This window comes from Gorilla gorilla, chromosome 5 (genome assembly GCF_029281585.2).
Source record: "Gorilla gorilla gorilla isolate KB3781 chromosome 5, NHGRI_mGorGor1-v2.1_pri, whole genome shotgun sequence".
Taxonomy (NCBI): domain Eukaryota; kingdom Metazoa; phylum Chordata; class Mammalia; order Primates; family Hominidae; genus Gorilla; species Gorilla gorilla.
Genome location: NC_073229.2, coordinates 157263592 through 157283031, shown reverse-complemented (window position 1 = coordinate 157283031; position 19440 = coordinate 157263592).

The following is a 19440-nucleotide window of genomic DNA, read 5'->3' as shown; positions in this document are numbered from 1 at the left end:
AATGTATTGCACTAGATTATGGTAAAGATAGAGTAATATATGTTTTTACATATATACAGAAAGAGTGATATTATATAGTATATTTATATATGTACTTGAGAAAGCACCTGGAGTAACACATGAAGGATGGTGAGAGTTCTATAAATTACTACTTCTCATTCTATGTCATGTCAAATGCTGCACAACATTTTCAGGTTTTGTAAGAAGTGCCTATACAAGGGTTAAAAATAATTTTAGAATTTCTTTAACATTTAAAACACTAGCATATATTAGAATCTCTCTCAGTCTAAAAGAAATGAGCCAAAGGAAATCAAACAAATAGCAAGAGTTTTAGGCTAATTGTTGAATGCACAACTTACATAACGAGCAGTCTGAAAGATAAGTTTCTTAAGGAAAATGGCAGGAGTAACCACTGGAAGCCTACGCCACTGTAAGTTTTTCAATACTTGAAATCTGGTTTCATTAACAAATTATGTTGAATATCATGAAGAATATAATTATTTTAACTCCTGAACATTTTCTGATACAACTAATGCAAAACTGAAGATGTGGAATATTTCAAAAAATTACCTGCTATCACTCCACCACTCACTTTAAACAGATCTTTGGTCACAGGCCTAATTAAATAAATAGAAGTATGTTGTGCCCCTGGTGATGTCCTACTTAATTCCTGTCCGGCCACTGTGAACTGTGCCATGAAAACAAGCTGCACAGCTTCTGCTTGGCTCATAGCACACAAGATTACAAAATCTGCTGATCCCTGTTTTGTTTTAACGCCTGTGAAAAAAATACAAGACTGTCATGTGGCACACAAAAGGCTCAGGTGTCTGCCTGTTTAGAAGCTAGCGATCCTGAACAGCAGGAGGAAATAAGGTTGTAATATTAATAAACACCTGCCAGTATTATTATACTCATTGGCTCCATCCCAGTGAAATAGTTAATCAGCTAAACCTAACAAAACAATTGTCTAAGCACTAAGGCATTGTATATTATCACATCACTCCGAGTCTGCCCTGTGATAAAACATGAGAAACTCAGGTACTGTACTGTTTTGTAAAGTAGGAGGGCAGAGTCTATCCCTGGGCATGAGGTTAAAAATAATAACAGTTATTTTGAGAGCCCAGTTCATGTGTGCCAGGCACTGTTGTAGATGGATCCTGGGGAAATTGCAGTGAATGGGAAAAGAAAGGTCCCTGCTTCCATGGAGGCCACATTCCACTGGGAGAGACAGATGCCAAATAACAAGCCCAGTGATTCCCCATCCTGCTACACTCACTTCACTGGGCTCATCTTCCTCATAGTATTTATCAGTGAGATGGAGAATCAGAGATGGGTAAGGGACAAAGAGGACAGAGGGAGGACAGGAGAGGCCTGACTAAAGAAGAGACATTTGAACAAACATCCGAAGGAGGAGGAGGAGCCAGCCCTGGATAAAACTGGAGAAGACAGGCTGGGCGCAGTGGCTCACACCTGTAATCCCAGCACTTTGGGAGGCCAAGGCAGGTAGATCACTTGAAGTCAGGAGTTCGAGGCCAGCCTGACCAACATGGCGAAACCCTGCCTCTACCAAAAATACAAAAATTAGCTAGGCATGGTAGCAGGCACCTGTAATCCCAGCTACTTGGGAAGCTGAGGCAGTAGAATTGCTTGGACCCAGGAGGCGGAGGTTGCAGTGGGCCAAGATCATGCCACTTCACTCCAGCCTGGGCGACAGAGTGAGACTCCGTCTTGAAAAAAATAAAAATAAAAAATAAAAAAAACACTGGAGAAGACAGACTGCCAAGATAAATGCAGATGGTAAGGTGTGATACAAGAAAATGGAGGAGTAGGATTCAAACCAATTTCTGAACAACTACAAGCCTATGCTCTTCCCATGACACCAGGCAGAATCACTTCTTTGGAGTAAAGGAAATATGGACGATACTATGGGTATTCATTATAATACGTGACTCTCACTTTCTAACGGTGTGAGCACGTTTACCAGGCCTTGACTATATGAGATAATCTCAGGTCCCATTCCTCAGGCAGGTTTTGAAGCACCAAAGCAACGTTACTTTAAAAACTTTACTTTTGCAGGACTTATTGCAAGTTGGCTCTTGTTTCTTGAATTATTCAAGTTTTTGATTTTTAAAGGTAGCATGTAATATGTAATACCATTTCCACACACAGATCAAATAGTTGAGAGGGGAAAAAAAAAGCCATCCAATTATGGGGGAGAAAAAGGATAGGAAACCACAACTTTATAAAAGTATCTGTTACTACCAAATATATTTTACTAATTCTATTTTGAATTAAATAAAAGAAGGAGATAAAATAGAAAGGAGTTATGCATATTATTAGGTATAAGCTGCTTGAAGACAGGATTAATGGCAGCTTTATCTCTATGTCCCAGACTGTGTCTTGCCCAAAAAAAGAGTTCAACAAATATTTGTTTAAAAAAATGAAAAATAAGTGATAACCATGTAATTGATCAGCAAATGCATTGCAAGGAGAGAGAATGATAATAAAATATTTGTATTATGTGGACAATAAGAATGTGAAGAATATTAATATTAAGGAAAGAAACCACAGAACAATAAAACAAGGCATTGCTTTCCCTTAGGAGAAAAGACAGCAAATAATAAACTTTAAAAGCCAGATAATAATATCTTGTGCATCAAAGAGTTGGTATAGACATTCGTTTTCCTTTATTACATGGAATATTTAAGCCTAGAAAATAAAAGAGCCTTATCACTATTTGTTTATATGAATGAAGATAGGGAGATAAAAATAAGTTTTAAAATATCACCACTTGCCCACCCTAAGGCTTTTAGTTATGAGCAACCAAAAAACTAGAAGCTATGGAAATAGAAAGGGGAGGCTGGAGACCCAAGCTACAAACCTGGTTTCTTTTACATTTCCCAATTGGACTGTTAGAACTGAATTAAAGAACTTTGCTGAATTATTCTGTTGGCCTAAGTACGTCTGGCCAGAAGTTCAGAAACAGAAACATATTGCAGAGGGCACAGGGGAGTCTCAGACAAAGAACTGTGGCTTCACTCACACACACCCACACACTCACACAAAAACACACAACTTTCTTGCTGGCGAATCAAGAGAGTAACCTCTTTAAACTCTTAAAATTAGAAAAAATAGGCATGAGTGCTCTGAATCAGAACTACTTTAGGAATGTTATAAGCCTTTTGTCTGTTTCAGTAAGTATGTAATGACACAATTATTAACCATCGTGTAAACATAATCGTAAATGAAAGACAATCTGAGTCTATTATAGTGACATCACATATCCCCTTTCTATACTGAACCTCACAAATTCACACCTGGCCTGGTTATAATAATGACTATTTTAAATCATTAATGCTAGCATTGCACCATTACATTATTCTAACATGAAGTGAAATACTAAAGAGAAGTTATCATTTATATGCAAATAACTACTTAAAACATTTGGATCTTAGAAAACTAAACGAGCGTGCAAGGGATCATTAACTCCACTGTACATGAAAATGTGCAGATATAGCCTATGTTAGAAATCGGCTAAAAACTAAAGGAGAAAATATTTTAAAAGGCATGATTAGGTTGATAGTAAAACATCACAAAATATTTGATTGGACAAGTATAGTAAAATGTTAATGGCAGAGTCTAGGTGGTGAGTATATAAATTCCCTATAAAATTATTTCCACTTCACTGTTTACTTGAGAAAATTCTAAATATAATGGTTGAAAACAAGATTTAGGGAAATATTAAAAAGTGATAGCTAAGAGAAGTGCATTAAGAACACAAAGACCTGAAAGGGTGAGATGATACTATGCAGCATCACTGCCCAGTAGAGAGGAAGTACAGCATCGTAACTAAAGGCACACTCTTTGAAGTTAAACACATCTAGAAGCAAATCTTAGCTCTAGCACTGACCAGCTGTGTAACTTTGATGTACTTACTCTGTAAGCCCCTCTTTTGGCATCAGTAAAATGGAGACAATATTGCCTACTTCATAACAATAAAAACATAAAAAGTCTTCACAAGATATTAAACATTATTCACAGTTGCCATTGCTAACAATTATGGAAACAAAATTCCATCAAGTATAGATGAGTAAAGTAAGTGCATAAAACTAGCCCCTTAAATGATACACATGGCTAATGATCTATCAGTTAAGATGTTTTGGGGTGCAAATAGTGAAATAAATAAAGATCAATTTGTGTTTGGCTCACATAACAAGAAGTCCAAATGTAGAGGACTTCATGGTTGGTTAACTCAGCAGCTTAATGAAGTCAAATGCTCAGGGAGAATTTGGTTTCCTCTCACGGTCATAAGCTGGTAGCAGCAGCTTCAATCATTTCCTCTCAGTATTGCCTCCAAAGCAAGAATAAAAAGGACATTAATCCTTGCACATCTCTCTTGTTATCAGGGAGGAGGTATTTCCCTAGAAATCCTATAACCTACTTACTTTGTGTCTCATTATCCGGAAATGAATCACATATTTTTCCCCTGAACATTCACTGACAAAGGAGGATGAATTGCAAGGATTGGCTTAAAACAGTCATGGTTTATCCCCTAAATTTAGACAAGGGGTGCGTCTTCCCTGAATGCAGTATTGCCAAATAGCTGAAAAAAAATCAGAATGGTGTTGGTTAAGAAAAATGAGGAAAATGGCCCTTGTGCTGGCAACCAACAGTTGCATACTATATATGCATAATAATTATGTGTTAATAAAAACACACACAAATTTCATGCTGATCATAATACCTGAGTGACATAAAATGAGAAGAACATCCATGACATAAGAGTCTTTAAACCTGCTAAAACTTCCTGCAGCAAATATTCTACCAAAGTATTTCACACTGAAGTAGATTATTTGGTGAATCTATGCTATGTTCACCTTTGACTATAAAGGATGGAAGATTTTCATGAAACAAAGTGATTCCCTTTTAAAACCAATGTCTATTCTATCAAAATGTCTCTGAGAAACCAAAATATACATAAAAGTGCTTTTTCTTGATACCTTTCTTCAGGGTAAAATTTACAATTAACTAATGGATTCATTCATATTATGGAATAAAAGCTTACAAATATCCATTGTTAGGAAAAATATTTTGATTGGAGTGTGTGAATTTCTTAGTTGGAAATAGTTATGACAAGAAACGAAGCATAAATGGCACAGTTCAGTTCAAATTTTTACCATAAAGATGTTCTGTATATAAATGTGATATTCTGGACTGTTTGGTTAATGGAAAAATACAGTTTACTAATATTTAAGTTATAATTGTGTTAACTAAGACTAGTTAGGTAGATTTCTCTGTCATCGGATGCCAGAAAGGTGGACAGAGTCGAGCAATGTACATCATGAAACTTCTGGATAAACAAAGTTTTACATGAATAGGGACCAAGCAGCCCTTTGGAAAACATGCCCTAGGTCCCCAGCTAATAGTATTTTGTGAGCCTTGTATTCAAGCCAAAACTCTTTGAAAGTCCTGAGGGAGCTACAGTACCTAAGTTTCAGCTAATTTAGCATCATTTAAATGGGGCCATGCTATATATCTCAGAGTCTGGATTTCTTTATTTCCAATTATTTAATGGATTCACTGAAAAACAGTTTTATAAAAAAAAGGCCCACATGATTTTCTCCTTTTGTGTGTAGAAAATACATCTCTCTACTTCTCGGCATTGAATTTGTTTCAAATCAGCAAATATTTCTGAGTTCTTATTGCCAAAACCCTGTTGTGTTAGGTGTTTTGGAAGAGCAATGGAACCTAAAATACAACCCTGGACTTCCAGGATTTCAAGTAATATAGTGTTAAGTTATGGGTATCCTCAAAAATTATTTCTCAAGAATAAGTTCAAGGGATCTACTGTACAACATATTGACTATAGTTAATAACAATGTATTGTACACTCAAAAATTGTTGGGAGTAGATTTTGAGTGTTCTTACCCCAAAACGATAAGTATGTGAGGTAATGTAGATGTTAATTAGCTCGAATTGACCATTTCACAATTTATACACATTTCAAAACATGTTGTGTACTATAAACATGTGAAATTTCTATTCATCAGTTGAAATAAATAAATAATTTGAACAAATCTTTGTTTCTAAGATATTCTGTCATTTGCAAACTCTTTTGGAGGAACAAGCTCCTGGATGAAAGAAAATTTTAAACTATGAAGGCAGGTAGGGTACAGGATGGACATTGCAGGGAGACATCTCCTGTTTTTATACACATCTATATTACTCAAATACTTTATTTCAAAATGAACATGTGTTTCCTTGTAAAAAAAAAGTAATAAACGTTTGCTTTTACCTTAACATTTTTGTAATGCTAATGATAGTTATTCCACATTCATAACCATCGAAGAGGTGATATTATGTATGCTGTAGCCAGCCTCCAAAATGCCCCGAGTGATCCCTGCCTCCTCGTATCTTAGCCTCCTGTGTTGCCCTCTCACATGGCACTAGGTTTGGTTGGTATGACCAGTGGAATATGGCAGAAGAGATGTATATACTTCTGAGATTAAGATGTAAAAGACTGAGGCTTTCCTGGGAATGAGGCTTTCCTCACGATGAGGCTTCTCTCAGAATTCTTTCTCCGTCTCTCTCTGTCCCTCATTCTCATTAGTGCTGTGGGGGAAGCCAGATATATCATGATGAGAACAGTTACACAGCTCATTGAAGAGGTAGAGGTTCACGAGATGAAGAATTAAGGTCTGCCAGCCATCATGGAGCTTGAAAGTGGATTGTCAAGCCCTGGTTGAGCATGCAGATGACTGTAGACCCAGCCACCATCTTGACAACAACCTCATGAAGGCTATTAGCTAAGCTCCTGACTATCAGAAACCGTATGAGATAACAAATGTTTCTTATTTGATGTTTAGTTTGGGGATACAATGTTTAGTTTTGGGATAATAACATTATCCCAAATGATGCTTAGTTTGGGGATAAGTTATTATGGAGCAATAGATAACTAATAAAATATACAGTGTGATCCCCTGTACAGATGATCCCATCACAGGGTCTAGTTTGGTTACTGGAGAGCTTATTCATTGCTAGGTTAATATGCTCAGATTTTCTACCTTAAAATTTTATTCTAAAAAGTCCATTATTCCTCAAAGCCAAGTATCTTTAGCATTTATTTTTATCTCATTTATTAACAGCTAAACAATTATTAAAATAAGTTATTTTTATATGCAAATTAGAATTTGCTATCTTTCAAATAACCTCTGTGATTGCTAGAAATGTAGGTTTGGAATACCTCTCTTTCAAATTTTTAAATTTTTAACTTTTGTTGGTACATAGTTGGTATATGTATTTATGGGGTATATCAGATGTTTTTGATACAGACAAAAAATGTGCAATAATCACATCAGGGTAAATGGGGTAACCATCATCTCAAGCATTTATCCTTTGCATTACAAACAATCCAATTATACTCTTTTAGTTATTTTTAAATGTATAATTAAATTATTATTGACTATGGTCACCCTGTCGTGCTATCAAATTGTGCTATCAAACTTCTTTTAACATATTTTTATTAGTTATATAATGCTATCTAATATAACAAAGACCCAAATCTCAGTGGCTTAAATCCATCAGTCTGCTTCTTGCTCATGTAAGTCCAATATGGATATCCTGATAAATGGGAAGTTTATCACGTGGTACTTCAAGCACTGTGGATTCTTCAATTTCATGGATCCTCGGCTGGTCATCTGCATCTGGTCAGTAGATCAGGGAAGAAAGAGTGTGGAGGATCAAGTAGGATGTTTTTATGCATCAGACGTGGAATTGGTCACTTCACTCATATTCTGCTAGTTAGATCTTTTGATTCTTCCCAATCCCAGGAATCTTCGTAAGGCCCAAAGCTTAGAAAACGGACTCTTTCCTAATCTTTAAGGCTACACTGATGAGACTTGAAAAATACATTCTCTCATTTAATTGCCTGTTTTAAAAATCAAAAACAGGCTATCAATTTTTGTCCTGTTTCTCTGCTGTAGCAAGTTGAATTTCTTCTTGGTTTGCTGTTGTTGCTATTTATTTCTTTTAATACCCAAATAACTCCCGAATAGCTTAGCACAGCTGACAGGAATGCTATAATTTGACAAATTAAAAAAAATAGGTAAGACTAATGCAATAAAAATCAATTCTTTGCAATTTAAATTTCACCAAGTTTCGTTTTATTTGTAAAGTACAAAAGGATTTGGAATCCTTGGGTTAGATCATATCTACAAAATGAATATTTTTTCTTTATATAGCCATTTACATAGAATCACCTTGTATGTAAATCTAATTTATATGAATTTTTATTTTATGAACACTTCTGTGATTTACACCAATAGTGTACTTTTAACAATTATTAGTATTTACTCATAAATGTGCATTCATATGCATACACTTGCTGCATTTATTTTCATACTATATGTACATTTACACTGATTCACAGGCCATCTGTTTCATGTGATTCCCACATTATTCTGCTGGTAAGTGGAGGGCCACCAGAGCAAAAACCATAGATATATAAAATGTTCGTAATTTCTTGGCATGAATATTACTGCTACCCAGGAGGATAGTAAATTAGTCACTCTACTATAGAAAACCTTCTAAAGTTTTTTCCTTGAAATAAAATACATATTATTGATGCAAAAGAGGCAGGAAGCAACCAAATCTCCTATTTTAGGGCCAACTTTGTAGTTTCATAGTCTTATTTCAAGTACACCACAGAGGAAGGAAAATTGATAAATCATGAAAAAAATTACATAGAACTGTGAGTCTTATGTGTCTTTTTCTTCTGAAGAATAATTCAAGTGATTTAACGTGATTATGGTTTATATGGAAAAGGAAGCAAAACAGCCCCAAAATCTGGATAAGCATTTAGCAATAATATGAAAGGTGACCTAATTCAGAACTGTAAAATGACACCCAGTGGGACTTTTATATTAATACAATGAACAAACATATGGGATTGGAAATTTTGCATTCAAATAGACATTTTCAAATCACCCTAGAAAGTAACTAGAATGGCTTATTTATTTGAAGAATTAATAATATGACTATGAATACAAGGCTTCATTTGAATTCTGATCAAATTCTTACTTTGGGGGGGGTCATTATTTTTTTGCCTTGGAGATTCAATAATGACTTAATAATCCCTGTAATGCATTAGTCTGACGACCAAAATTAAAAACCTGACTTTTAATTCTTCCTAGTTTTGTGTATTTAGGTAAAGCTTCTACCCGAAGCAAGTTTAATACCTTTTTCATCCATGTGTAACTAGGCATAATGACAGCCTGTAAGCCCACTCACCTCCAACACACAGAAATTCAAGATAAAATAAAAACACGTCTTCTAAATACATAGCTGAAATTCACCAAAAGTAAGTTTCTCTATGTGCTTAGGATAAAATGAGAACTGAACATCAGCTTGGTTAGCTCATGAGCTGATGCTGTGACTCCTATAGTATAGGATTTATAATTCAGAATAATAAAATATCCAGGGATATAATCTTCCATGAACAAGATTCAGAAGGCATAAGAAACAGCACATTTAGACCTCAATAGCATGAAATAATAGAAATAATTTGACAGAATATACAGAATAAGTGTTTTTTAAAATGATGAAAAACACAAAAGGAAAAGTTGAAACTATATAAGAACCAAAAGGCATCATGAAAAAAAAATGTCAGACTTGAAAAAGAATCAAATAATACACGCAGGTAAAATAAAATTGCTAAACTGGAAGATAGATAATTTTGTTTTAAAAAATAAAAAACTAAGAAATTTTTCCAAATACAGAAAAGGTAGAGATTAAGAGTTGGAAAACATGAATGAGATTAAGAGATACGGAATATAGAATGACAAGATACAATCTATTTGTAAGTTACATGTGGAAAGAAAAAAAAGGAGAATAGGAAGAAGGCAATATTTAAACAGTTGATCCTTGACAATTTTTCTAAATTGATGAAGGCCTGAATTCTCAAATTAAAGAAATATTATACCAAGCATGATAAGTAAAAGTAACTCCTCATCTAAACGAATTATTGCAGAAAACCACAAATTTAGAAAATCTTTTTTTTAAAAAAAGAAAAACCCTTTACTTACAAAAGAACAATGATTAGATTAAAGCAGATTCCTTCAACAAGGATGTAGTCAGAAGAAAATGGAATATCAAGTCATCATGCTGAGTGAAAACAACTGCAAAACAAATAAACCAACATTTTCGAGAGAGGGGTTTAAAAGGAAACACTCTAAGGGAGTTTTGAGACAAAGATTCTGAAGGAGTTTATAATTGACAAGGTTTCCTCTGAATAAAACTCTTTTAAAATGTATTTTAAGAAGAAAATTTAACACAAGGAATATATAGAATGCAATAAGCAATGATGTGAAATAAAATTGGTCAATGGTTGAACAATTATAAATAAGATTTGGTTATATATTTTTAAATGATTCATTTGGAAGTATATAAAAATAAGATAGAAGTAAAATACTGGATAACTGTTACATATAGGAAATAAACTGGAGTGAAGCTGCTTCAATGTTCCTTTATTGGCTAGGAGAAACGTTAGGGTTTCTAAGAACCACAGACTGTGTTAAGAACAGTAGCATGTTAAATTTTAAGGCTGATCTCTTATAGAGAAAGAGACTATAAAGCTTTCAAATTATAACGGGGGAAAAAAGGAATGGAAAAACTTGATCAATGTTAAAGAAGGCAAGCAAACAGAAGAAATAAAGAAAAGAGGATTAAATAAAATAAGATTATCTATGGCTCCCTATGTGTAAGAATTAAGTTCAAAATCCTCATCATGAAATAGGAAAAATACATAGATGGGACTATTTAACATTTCTTCAAGATACTATCAAATGGAAAACAACCACAGTATATTATTATATTTAAAATAATTCAGCTAAGATTAAATTATAAACTTAAAGGAATATGCAGCAAATTATGTAATCACTGAACAATCCAAAAATTAAAGTTAAAGTAAATTAAACAGTCAGATTTTTAGATAATATATTGTGACCTCTTCTCTAACAGATAGAATATCTGGCATGATAGAACAAGCACAAAAGATTTTTGGAATGTCCAGTTGTACTGGAACAGATGTGGTGGCTGAATGAAATAGTTCCTTCTGATGTGGTTTTTTTCTTCCATCTTCGACCCAAGGTTGCTAAAGTGAAGAGCCATCATTTTATATATTTAAAAATATAAGAAAGTTAAAAATAAAAGAAAGATATGTTGTTCTTTTCCACAGTTGCTTTGGTTCACTTTGATACCCATGTGGGACCGGCTCTAGTCAAATAGTGACATTCGTGTTTTGGTCCTTTCATCTTAACATCTCATACATCATCACCAATGTGCTCATTCAGCTCCTCCCTTCAGCTGTCCAGAGTGTGACTTAACTTTTCCCTCCCAAACCAGTGCTATAAATGGCAACATTTTTCAATGGCCCTCTTACAATAAATGTAACTGTCCTGCATTCTGTTTCCTATGAGACTCTCTTTTTTCAGCTTCCGATGCAACAGTAATATCATCAGTAGTGTGAGTGGAATTGGATTTCTTTTACCCTCCTCTACTTAGGTAATATGTGAATTTTAATTCAAGACTTGTGTTGAAGGTCAAGGTAGACCTCTTACTAGCTGTGAGACATGAAAAACAGCTAATCTCTTTGGGCCTTAGGTTCTTCATTTACAAAATGGAAGAATAATACCTGAACTGCTCACCTCAAAGGATTATTGTAATCAGTAAATGAGATAAAATACATCAAAGTATTCGAAATGTGTAAATCTCCACAAGTTATTTTTAATTGTTTTTAAGTCTTATTCTAGTGGTTGACTTTACTAGAGATAATTTTGAATATGACGACTTCTTGGACCCTGAATATTTGTCAGGCATCTTCAAAGTAGTATTATTTATTCTTCAAATAAAAAAAAAAATCTAGTTACCTTTCTGGGTGACTTGAAAATTTCTATTTGAATGCGAAATTTCCAATCCCATATGTTTATTCACTTTATTAATATAAATATCCCACTGGGTGTCATTTTACAATTCTGAATTAGGTCACCTTTCATATTATTGCTAAATGCTTATCCAGATTTTGGGCCTGTTTTGCTTCTTTTCTCATCTAAACCATAATCACATTAAATCACTTGAATTATTCTTCAGAAGAAAAAGACACATAATCATAGTTCTGTGTAATTTTCTTCTGAAACACGTAAGTAGTCATCTACATTTTCTTCAAATATTTTAAAAGTCATCTTGAAATGATTTAGTTATTCTGCATTGGGAAATCCAATTTTCCTCCAAATAATATATACTCATGTACTCCCTGATTTCTACTCACCTAGGTTCAAAAAGACCAAAATTTAAAAAGTCATCTAGAGAAAATGGGAGTTTACCCACACCAATTTATTCTGTTTGAGAACAAGTAATGTAATCTTTTACAACAATGTACAAGATATCAAATCAGCCTTCAGAAATATTCTATAAACTGACTAAATACTATGATAATAGGAAATTTAAGCCTCTTACTAGCTATTTTGCAAGTCCAGTAAAGGAACCAACTACAGAGGTAAATATAAAAACATTTGGATCTAATGTAAGAAATATTCCTCCTTTTAAAAAGGAATGAATCATACTTGCTAACTATAGTATGCTATAAAGTCAATAACAGATTCCTTCATCAAAGTGATATTAATTAACCACAAAATGTTCTCAGTGCAACCCAAAATGTGCCCAAGTATATTCATCAGATTTAGTAAATTACTAAAAAAAAAAAAAGATAGAGACCAGGGACCAGGTCAGTCTCATAATAAGGTTACACACACAGACCAGACATGCACACAAACACATACTGACTCACATACACACAATACCATTTCCCATCACTATTTATTTCTCTCAAATAAATATGATGGCATATAAAATCTAGATGTTTTCATACATATTTTAAAAATATTATTTAATAGGTAATTTTAAAAAACATGTAAAACATCACAAATTGCAACTGGTCAACATAAACCAAAAGAAGAGAAAATTGAGAAATTTTGTTGGTATTACATAAGTAAGTAAAGGAAATTTCATTTGTGTATCCCATCTTAATATGAAATCCTTATACTGACCAAATGACAATGACTTCTCTGCAAATTCTAACTTTTGGTATCACGAAAATACAAAAATATGTTAAGAGATGGTTCTATCCTTCAAGGGGCTTTGGACAGCAGCCATATTTATTATAAATTAAGTATACTCGCTCTCTTACTACCTTAGTAAGAAACAAAAACAAAAATCCTGTCATAGTTATTTCTATAATGCACTTAACTCGTCTGCTGGTGGTCCTTTCCACAAAATTGTTTTAAAAATAAATATTTCAAAATGTCAGAGGAAAAGCAAAATGCCTTCTTAACAGATGAAAAATCTCAGCTTTGAAATGTATCTTCATTACATAGGAGACAAATCTTCCAAGGTATGCCCGTGTAAGCAAACACTATACTAACATTGTAGGTAAGTACCAACATCCCAGTGACTTATTTGAGGAATACTGGGTGTTCAATGGAATACCAGTGGTCTCAGGCACTCAGAATTTTAAAAGCAGAAAATGAGTTGCCATTGATCCTTCAACAGAGGTTTATGAAAACAATGCAGAGTGAGAGTGAAGTAGGTTTTGTTGGTTTAACCTGAGTCTGTGGTAAGTTCATCCAAGCCATTGCCTTGGCACTCACTTTGCCTGTTCCACCTTTCTATTTGGAAACACAGCAAACATTTCTACGTCAGATTTTTCTAGTTGTTTTCTAAAAAGGTTTATGGTCACAGCTGCAGTAGTTATGGGTTGGTTTATGGTGCATTGCCCATAGATGGGCCCATCTGTCCAACAGAGTCTGTGTGATACCATACCTTCCACAGACATGGGCCGCTCTTGAGGAGTGCCTATAAACCTGCTGTTAAATGGACCAGCTGTACTCATAAACCTACATTAGCAGCCTCAATCCACCCGCCTTACAAAAGTCATTGGCAATAAATCTATGTTCAGTCTATATATGCACTTTTAAGTATTTTTTTACACTTCTGAAAAGAAAATATAAAATATATCCAAGGCTTCTGTGATCCTGACTGAAATAAGAGCTGATTTCTTTGGGGTGTATAAACAATGTCTTTAAAGGCCTCATTTTCTATTTCTTTGCAAGATGTTTGTCTTTTTTCACAGTCTTTTTCCCTCAGCTTTAAAAAAAAATGGTAAATGATCAACTTTGCTCTTTTTCTTTTTTTCCTGAAATCCTTAGATAGGAAGTTTGAGAGCTTGGGCATGAGTTAATCCATAGTCACTATGTCATTTCTTCCAGCATGGTAGCTCACTGTGGAACCATGAACCAGCAGGTGTGAGTCCAACCACCTACCCTGGTTCAACTGTGTTGAGAGTGTGCGTCTTCAGTGTGGCCAGCCAGGGACCACGCTGCTAGCCCAAGATAGACCATCCTCACTCTCTTCATTCTCCATCAAGAGCCAGTGGTAATTAGCTAGTTCTTTACAAGAAAGGACTCATTTGAGGAAGCTACTTTTCCATTAGAAAGAGAGTTCTGACTCATTTTGTTTCTTAATCAAATGTGTTTTATAGAACATACTTCCATGAAATTTTTATTACTTATTTTAGCTCTTTTTATTGTATATATTTATGATACACAACATGATGTTTGATATACATATACATAATGAAATAATTACATATCATCTCATATTAACAAATTAACATATCATCTCATATAGTTACCTTTTACATGTATGTATGCAGTAAAAGTACCTAAAAATCTAATCGCTTTGCAAATTTCCAATATACAACATTTTTAGCTATCATCTTTATACTGTATGTTAGATTCCTAGACATGTTCATTTTGCATAATTGAAACTTTGTGCCCTTTGACCTTTTATCTCTCCATTTCCCCCACCCCCCTGCCCCTGGTAACCTTTCTACTCTCTGTTTCTATATATTCAACTTGTTTTTCTAACAGCATTTGTTATGGCTTTATATTAGATAAAGCCTTGCATTTGAAGTCAGAAGTCTAAAGCATAGATTCCAGGTCTGCAACTTATTAAACAAGTGTTTGGGGACATATTATCGCATCTCTCTGAATTTTCTCTTCCACAAAATGGAGACATTTGCTGAATCTCAACTCTATGCCTTCACTTCTACTTAGTCTTGGCATCATATCAATTTTTCTACTTATTTCCAGAAACTGATTTTTTTTCCCATTCCCATTTCCCACTGTAGATGTCTAGAACTAGAAATATTTTAAATTGGGACTATTGCAACAGCATCTGATCTAGTATCAACTTCCCAATTTTTCCTCTTTCTAGACTGTCTCTGAGATCTTGTGATCTAGTCATTTTCTTACTTAAATCATTTTAATTCCAAATGTATGCATAAATTTAAAGCTTTTTCTTAAATGACAAGACATTTCTTCCAATCCCAATGAGGCAACAAAAATATTTTGTTAAAACCAAGTTTGAAAAGAATTTCAAGTTATTTTGAGGATATAAGTTGACTTTCCAAATGAAGCAAATTTAAAAACCCTAAAAAAAGTTTCCTTTATGTGAAAATTTTTCCGCTTGAAATAGCTGTGTGTTTGAGAAATTAACAACAGCAGGTTTTCTATCAGTTTTGGAAATATAATCAACCATAATTTATTTTAGACAGCATGAATAATCCTTGGATAAATATATTACATATTGTATTAGTAATGTAAGTACTATCTCTATGGGGCAATCTATTGGCAATGAAACTGGAGATAGTGGTGGAGCCCTATCCCCCAGTTTCATTCAGTCTAGCCCTAAGGTCTCCTGGGTAGCAATTATTCAGAAATGGACTAGGTTTTGTATCCATATCTGTATCTGTATCTATGTCTATGTCTGTCTGTCTATCTATCCATCCATCCAATGAATATTTTCCAGTAATAAAAAAAGAGTAATTTATATCTCCACCTCAATTCTTTGTAACAGGAAGGGAGGCAGTCAGAAATTCCCTCTTTCTTCTCTAGCTCCATGTGAAGTATTTCAGATGATCTTGCAAAAGCCTTCAAAGTTACTGGTCCATTCTTTTCTTTTAATATTACTATTTTCTATGGTTTTCAGATATAACACTCTCTTACTTTCTACCTCTCTCTTTATTCATTTATTCTATTTTATTTGTTACTTCTTTCCACCCCAGTGAGGGTGAGTCCAGGCCAAGTCACAGGTGAAGACCATGCTTCTGTCGCTTTAAGAAGCACATTTTCTTCTACTTGGCCATTAAAGGTTGTTGTTTCTCCGTGCTTAGTAGCCCTTTCCTCTGCTTGCTCTATATCTCTCCCTAGGTGATCTCATTTACACTCACAACTTCAATCACCACCTCCACTCAGACGACCCACAGATTTATCTCTCTAGCTGAGACCTTTGTTTGAGTTACAGATGCATATAATCAGCAGCTGATTTCATATGTCTACCAACCAGTCTCAAGTGTACTGCAAATTTAGTATGTCAAAAAATAAACTCATATCTTCCCCTCCAGACTTTGTTTCTTGTCACAGTGAAGGGAACTAATATCTATCAAGTTATATAAACCAGGAACCTGAGCTCATCCTTGAGACTTACCTTTTCTTTAACAAACTTGCTACATTCAATCCCTCATGAAATTATGCTAATTTATCTCCTAAATAAGCTCTGAAATCTATTCCTTTTCCTGAGTCTTTATTATGAACCCTGTAGAACCAGCCACCACAGTCTCTTGGCTGGTGTAAAAAAAGCCTCCCCTCTGGTCTATCCAAATCCACCTTGGCCTTCTGTAATCCATCTGCACGTTCTGTCATATGTTCTCCATTGCTCCCTCAACCTCACTATTCCCCAGCTAAAACTTTTCACTGGCCTGCCATTGATCTCAGAAAAAGGAAAAAATATTTACAATGACTTTTCAGACCCAGAATGGCCTTGTGCCTACCTGCTGTTTCAGCTCCATCTTGCACCATGATCCCTTTGGCCATAATTAGACCTTCTTAATCACCATTTTCCCTTTTGCTCCTCATCCTTTGGATCTGGAATATTCTTTATTTTCCAAATTGTAATGTTCAAGCTTACTTACTCTTCAGACTTTAGGATCCTGAACACCTTAATAAGACCAAGTCTATTTACTGTAAGCTCTCTAGTACCACACATATCTTCTTTCTCATACAATTCAAATTTCAACTTTTTATCGAATTTTGTGATATTTTTCCATTCCCTCAAGCATTTATTCTTTTTGTTACAAACAATCCAATTACACTCTTTTAGTTATTTTAAAATGTACAATTAATTTATTATTGACTACAGTCACCCTGTTGTGCTAGCAAATAGTAGGTTTTATTCATTCTAACTACTTTTTTTTTGATATGTGGTATTTTTATTGCTATCCTTTGAAGAGACTTTAAATTTCATACAGGACATTGTCCACTTTTACTCACCATTGTATCTCCAGTGTCCAGGACAGTATGTGGTATACTGTGAGTGGTCAGTATTTGTTGCAAGAATGACTTAACAAATTAACATCCCTACAAAAGTAGGTCCACCTTTTCAAGGTCGCCATAGCAAAAGCATTCTGTCTACAAGAAGCAATATAGTTGGAGAGGGGAAGCATAGATCTTTGAGTCAAACAGATGTGGCTATGAAACCCCCTGCTGTACCACTTAGAATGCTTCCTACCTAGAACCTCTGTGAAGGTCTATTTTCTTCTCATCAAAAGTGATGCTAATGATGCCTTCTTTCAGGGCGTTATAAGAATAAGGGACAATAAGTACTTACTGGGTACTTAATTTAACAAATATATTCACTCAAACAGCAATTGTTGAGCACCTACTATATGGCAGGCTCATGACTATCCTTTTTGCTCGTCCACATGGCTACTTACTCATCTACATTAATATCAACTTTGTCACTTGTTTGTCACTAGGTGCTGCCCCATAGTTGCTCTTTTCTATGTATACATAGATTGTTTCCTCAAGACTGGGGACAAGTATAATGCACTACACTTTTTTTCTCTTAAATGACCTTCAATTCCTATTATTGAATATTTCACATAATAAGTGGGCAATAAATATGTTGGCTGATTCGTTTAGTAACTTGTATATACTAAATACTTAGATAATCACCAGGAAGAAATGCTTAAAGAATAAAAAGTCCATAATCTTTGTTCCTAGACAATTTAAAATCAAACTTTATGGAGTAAATAAATGAGAATTGTTTAAATAAAGTATGTAAACTATCTAAAAGCATAAATATCACAGTGTATGTCAAGAACTTTGTCATTATAATAGGGTTTAAATATATGAAATGTAAGCTTAGAACAAATTAGTAGTTGCCCATAAACACCCTTAAAATATTTATAGTTTTAGCTCTTTTCCAAGTTCAAACCAACTTTTAGGAGACACTATGTAAATTAGAAACATTTTCTCACATATCCTTTGCATGTTTTGTGGGAGGTATAATTGTAGCAAATATGGGAAATATTCTATTTTATTTTGAAAGCAAACTTCAAAGGAATTTATTAAATGCCAGGATCAAGATGTGAGTTTCTATTTAACAGACTGAGCTATACGTTAAAAGCAAAAAAAAAAAAAAAAAAAAAAAAAAATCAGATGACTTAACAAAACTAGAGAAATCTAAAAATGAACTAAGGGCTTAACTTCAACTTCCATTTATTCAATTTAAAATATCTGTAAATGTTGCTTATCCTGCCTGGGATAAGGTAAAATATAGATCTTGATCTTTAGCTCAGGAAAAAGTCTTGCTAAGGAGTCAACATCCCTAGGCTAGGAACTCACAAAATAAAATTTGTATTTTTCAGTACACATATTTACACTTAAAATGGCATTTTAAAATTACAGAAGTAATGCCAGTTCATGACAGAGATTTAGAGAAATTTTAAGACATATACAAGAAAAAAAATCAACTCCATTTCATGGGCATATGATACCAAAAAAAAAAAAAGAGAGAGAGAGAGATTGTCTCACTTCAACTCTAAGGGCAAATCAGAGAGGGGTGATTATGTCTGGAGTCTTTGGGATTTTGCTATTGCAGGAAGCCTGAGAGGAAATCCCCAACAAAATAAGCCTGACCCCTAGAAAGACTTAGTTATTGGAAGGGAGCTGCTATTCCAGTCTCAGTGCCACATGGGGTCCAGTGCTAGAAGTGGGCTCTCTGGCCAGTTCTTTATTAAGATCATATGTTGGTCCAACAGAAGGCTGGGGAATCCAGGAAAAGCTATTCCAATAAAACTTAATAAGTCCCTTGGAAATAAAGAAGATGATGCAGGTATTTCCCTAAGAGGAGGTATCACAGAAAGGAAATAAACCATATCTCCATTTTATCCAAAGAGCAATGAGGAGGTATTTGGTATCTGGAGGGAGGTCCTCAGTGTTTCAGCTCGGGTGGGAGAAAATGATGCCCAACAAATACTGGTGGAAG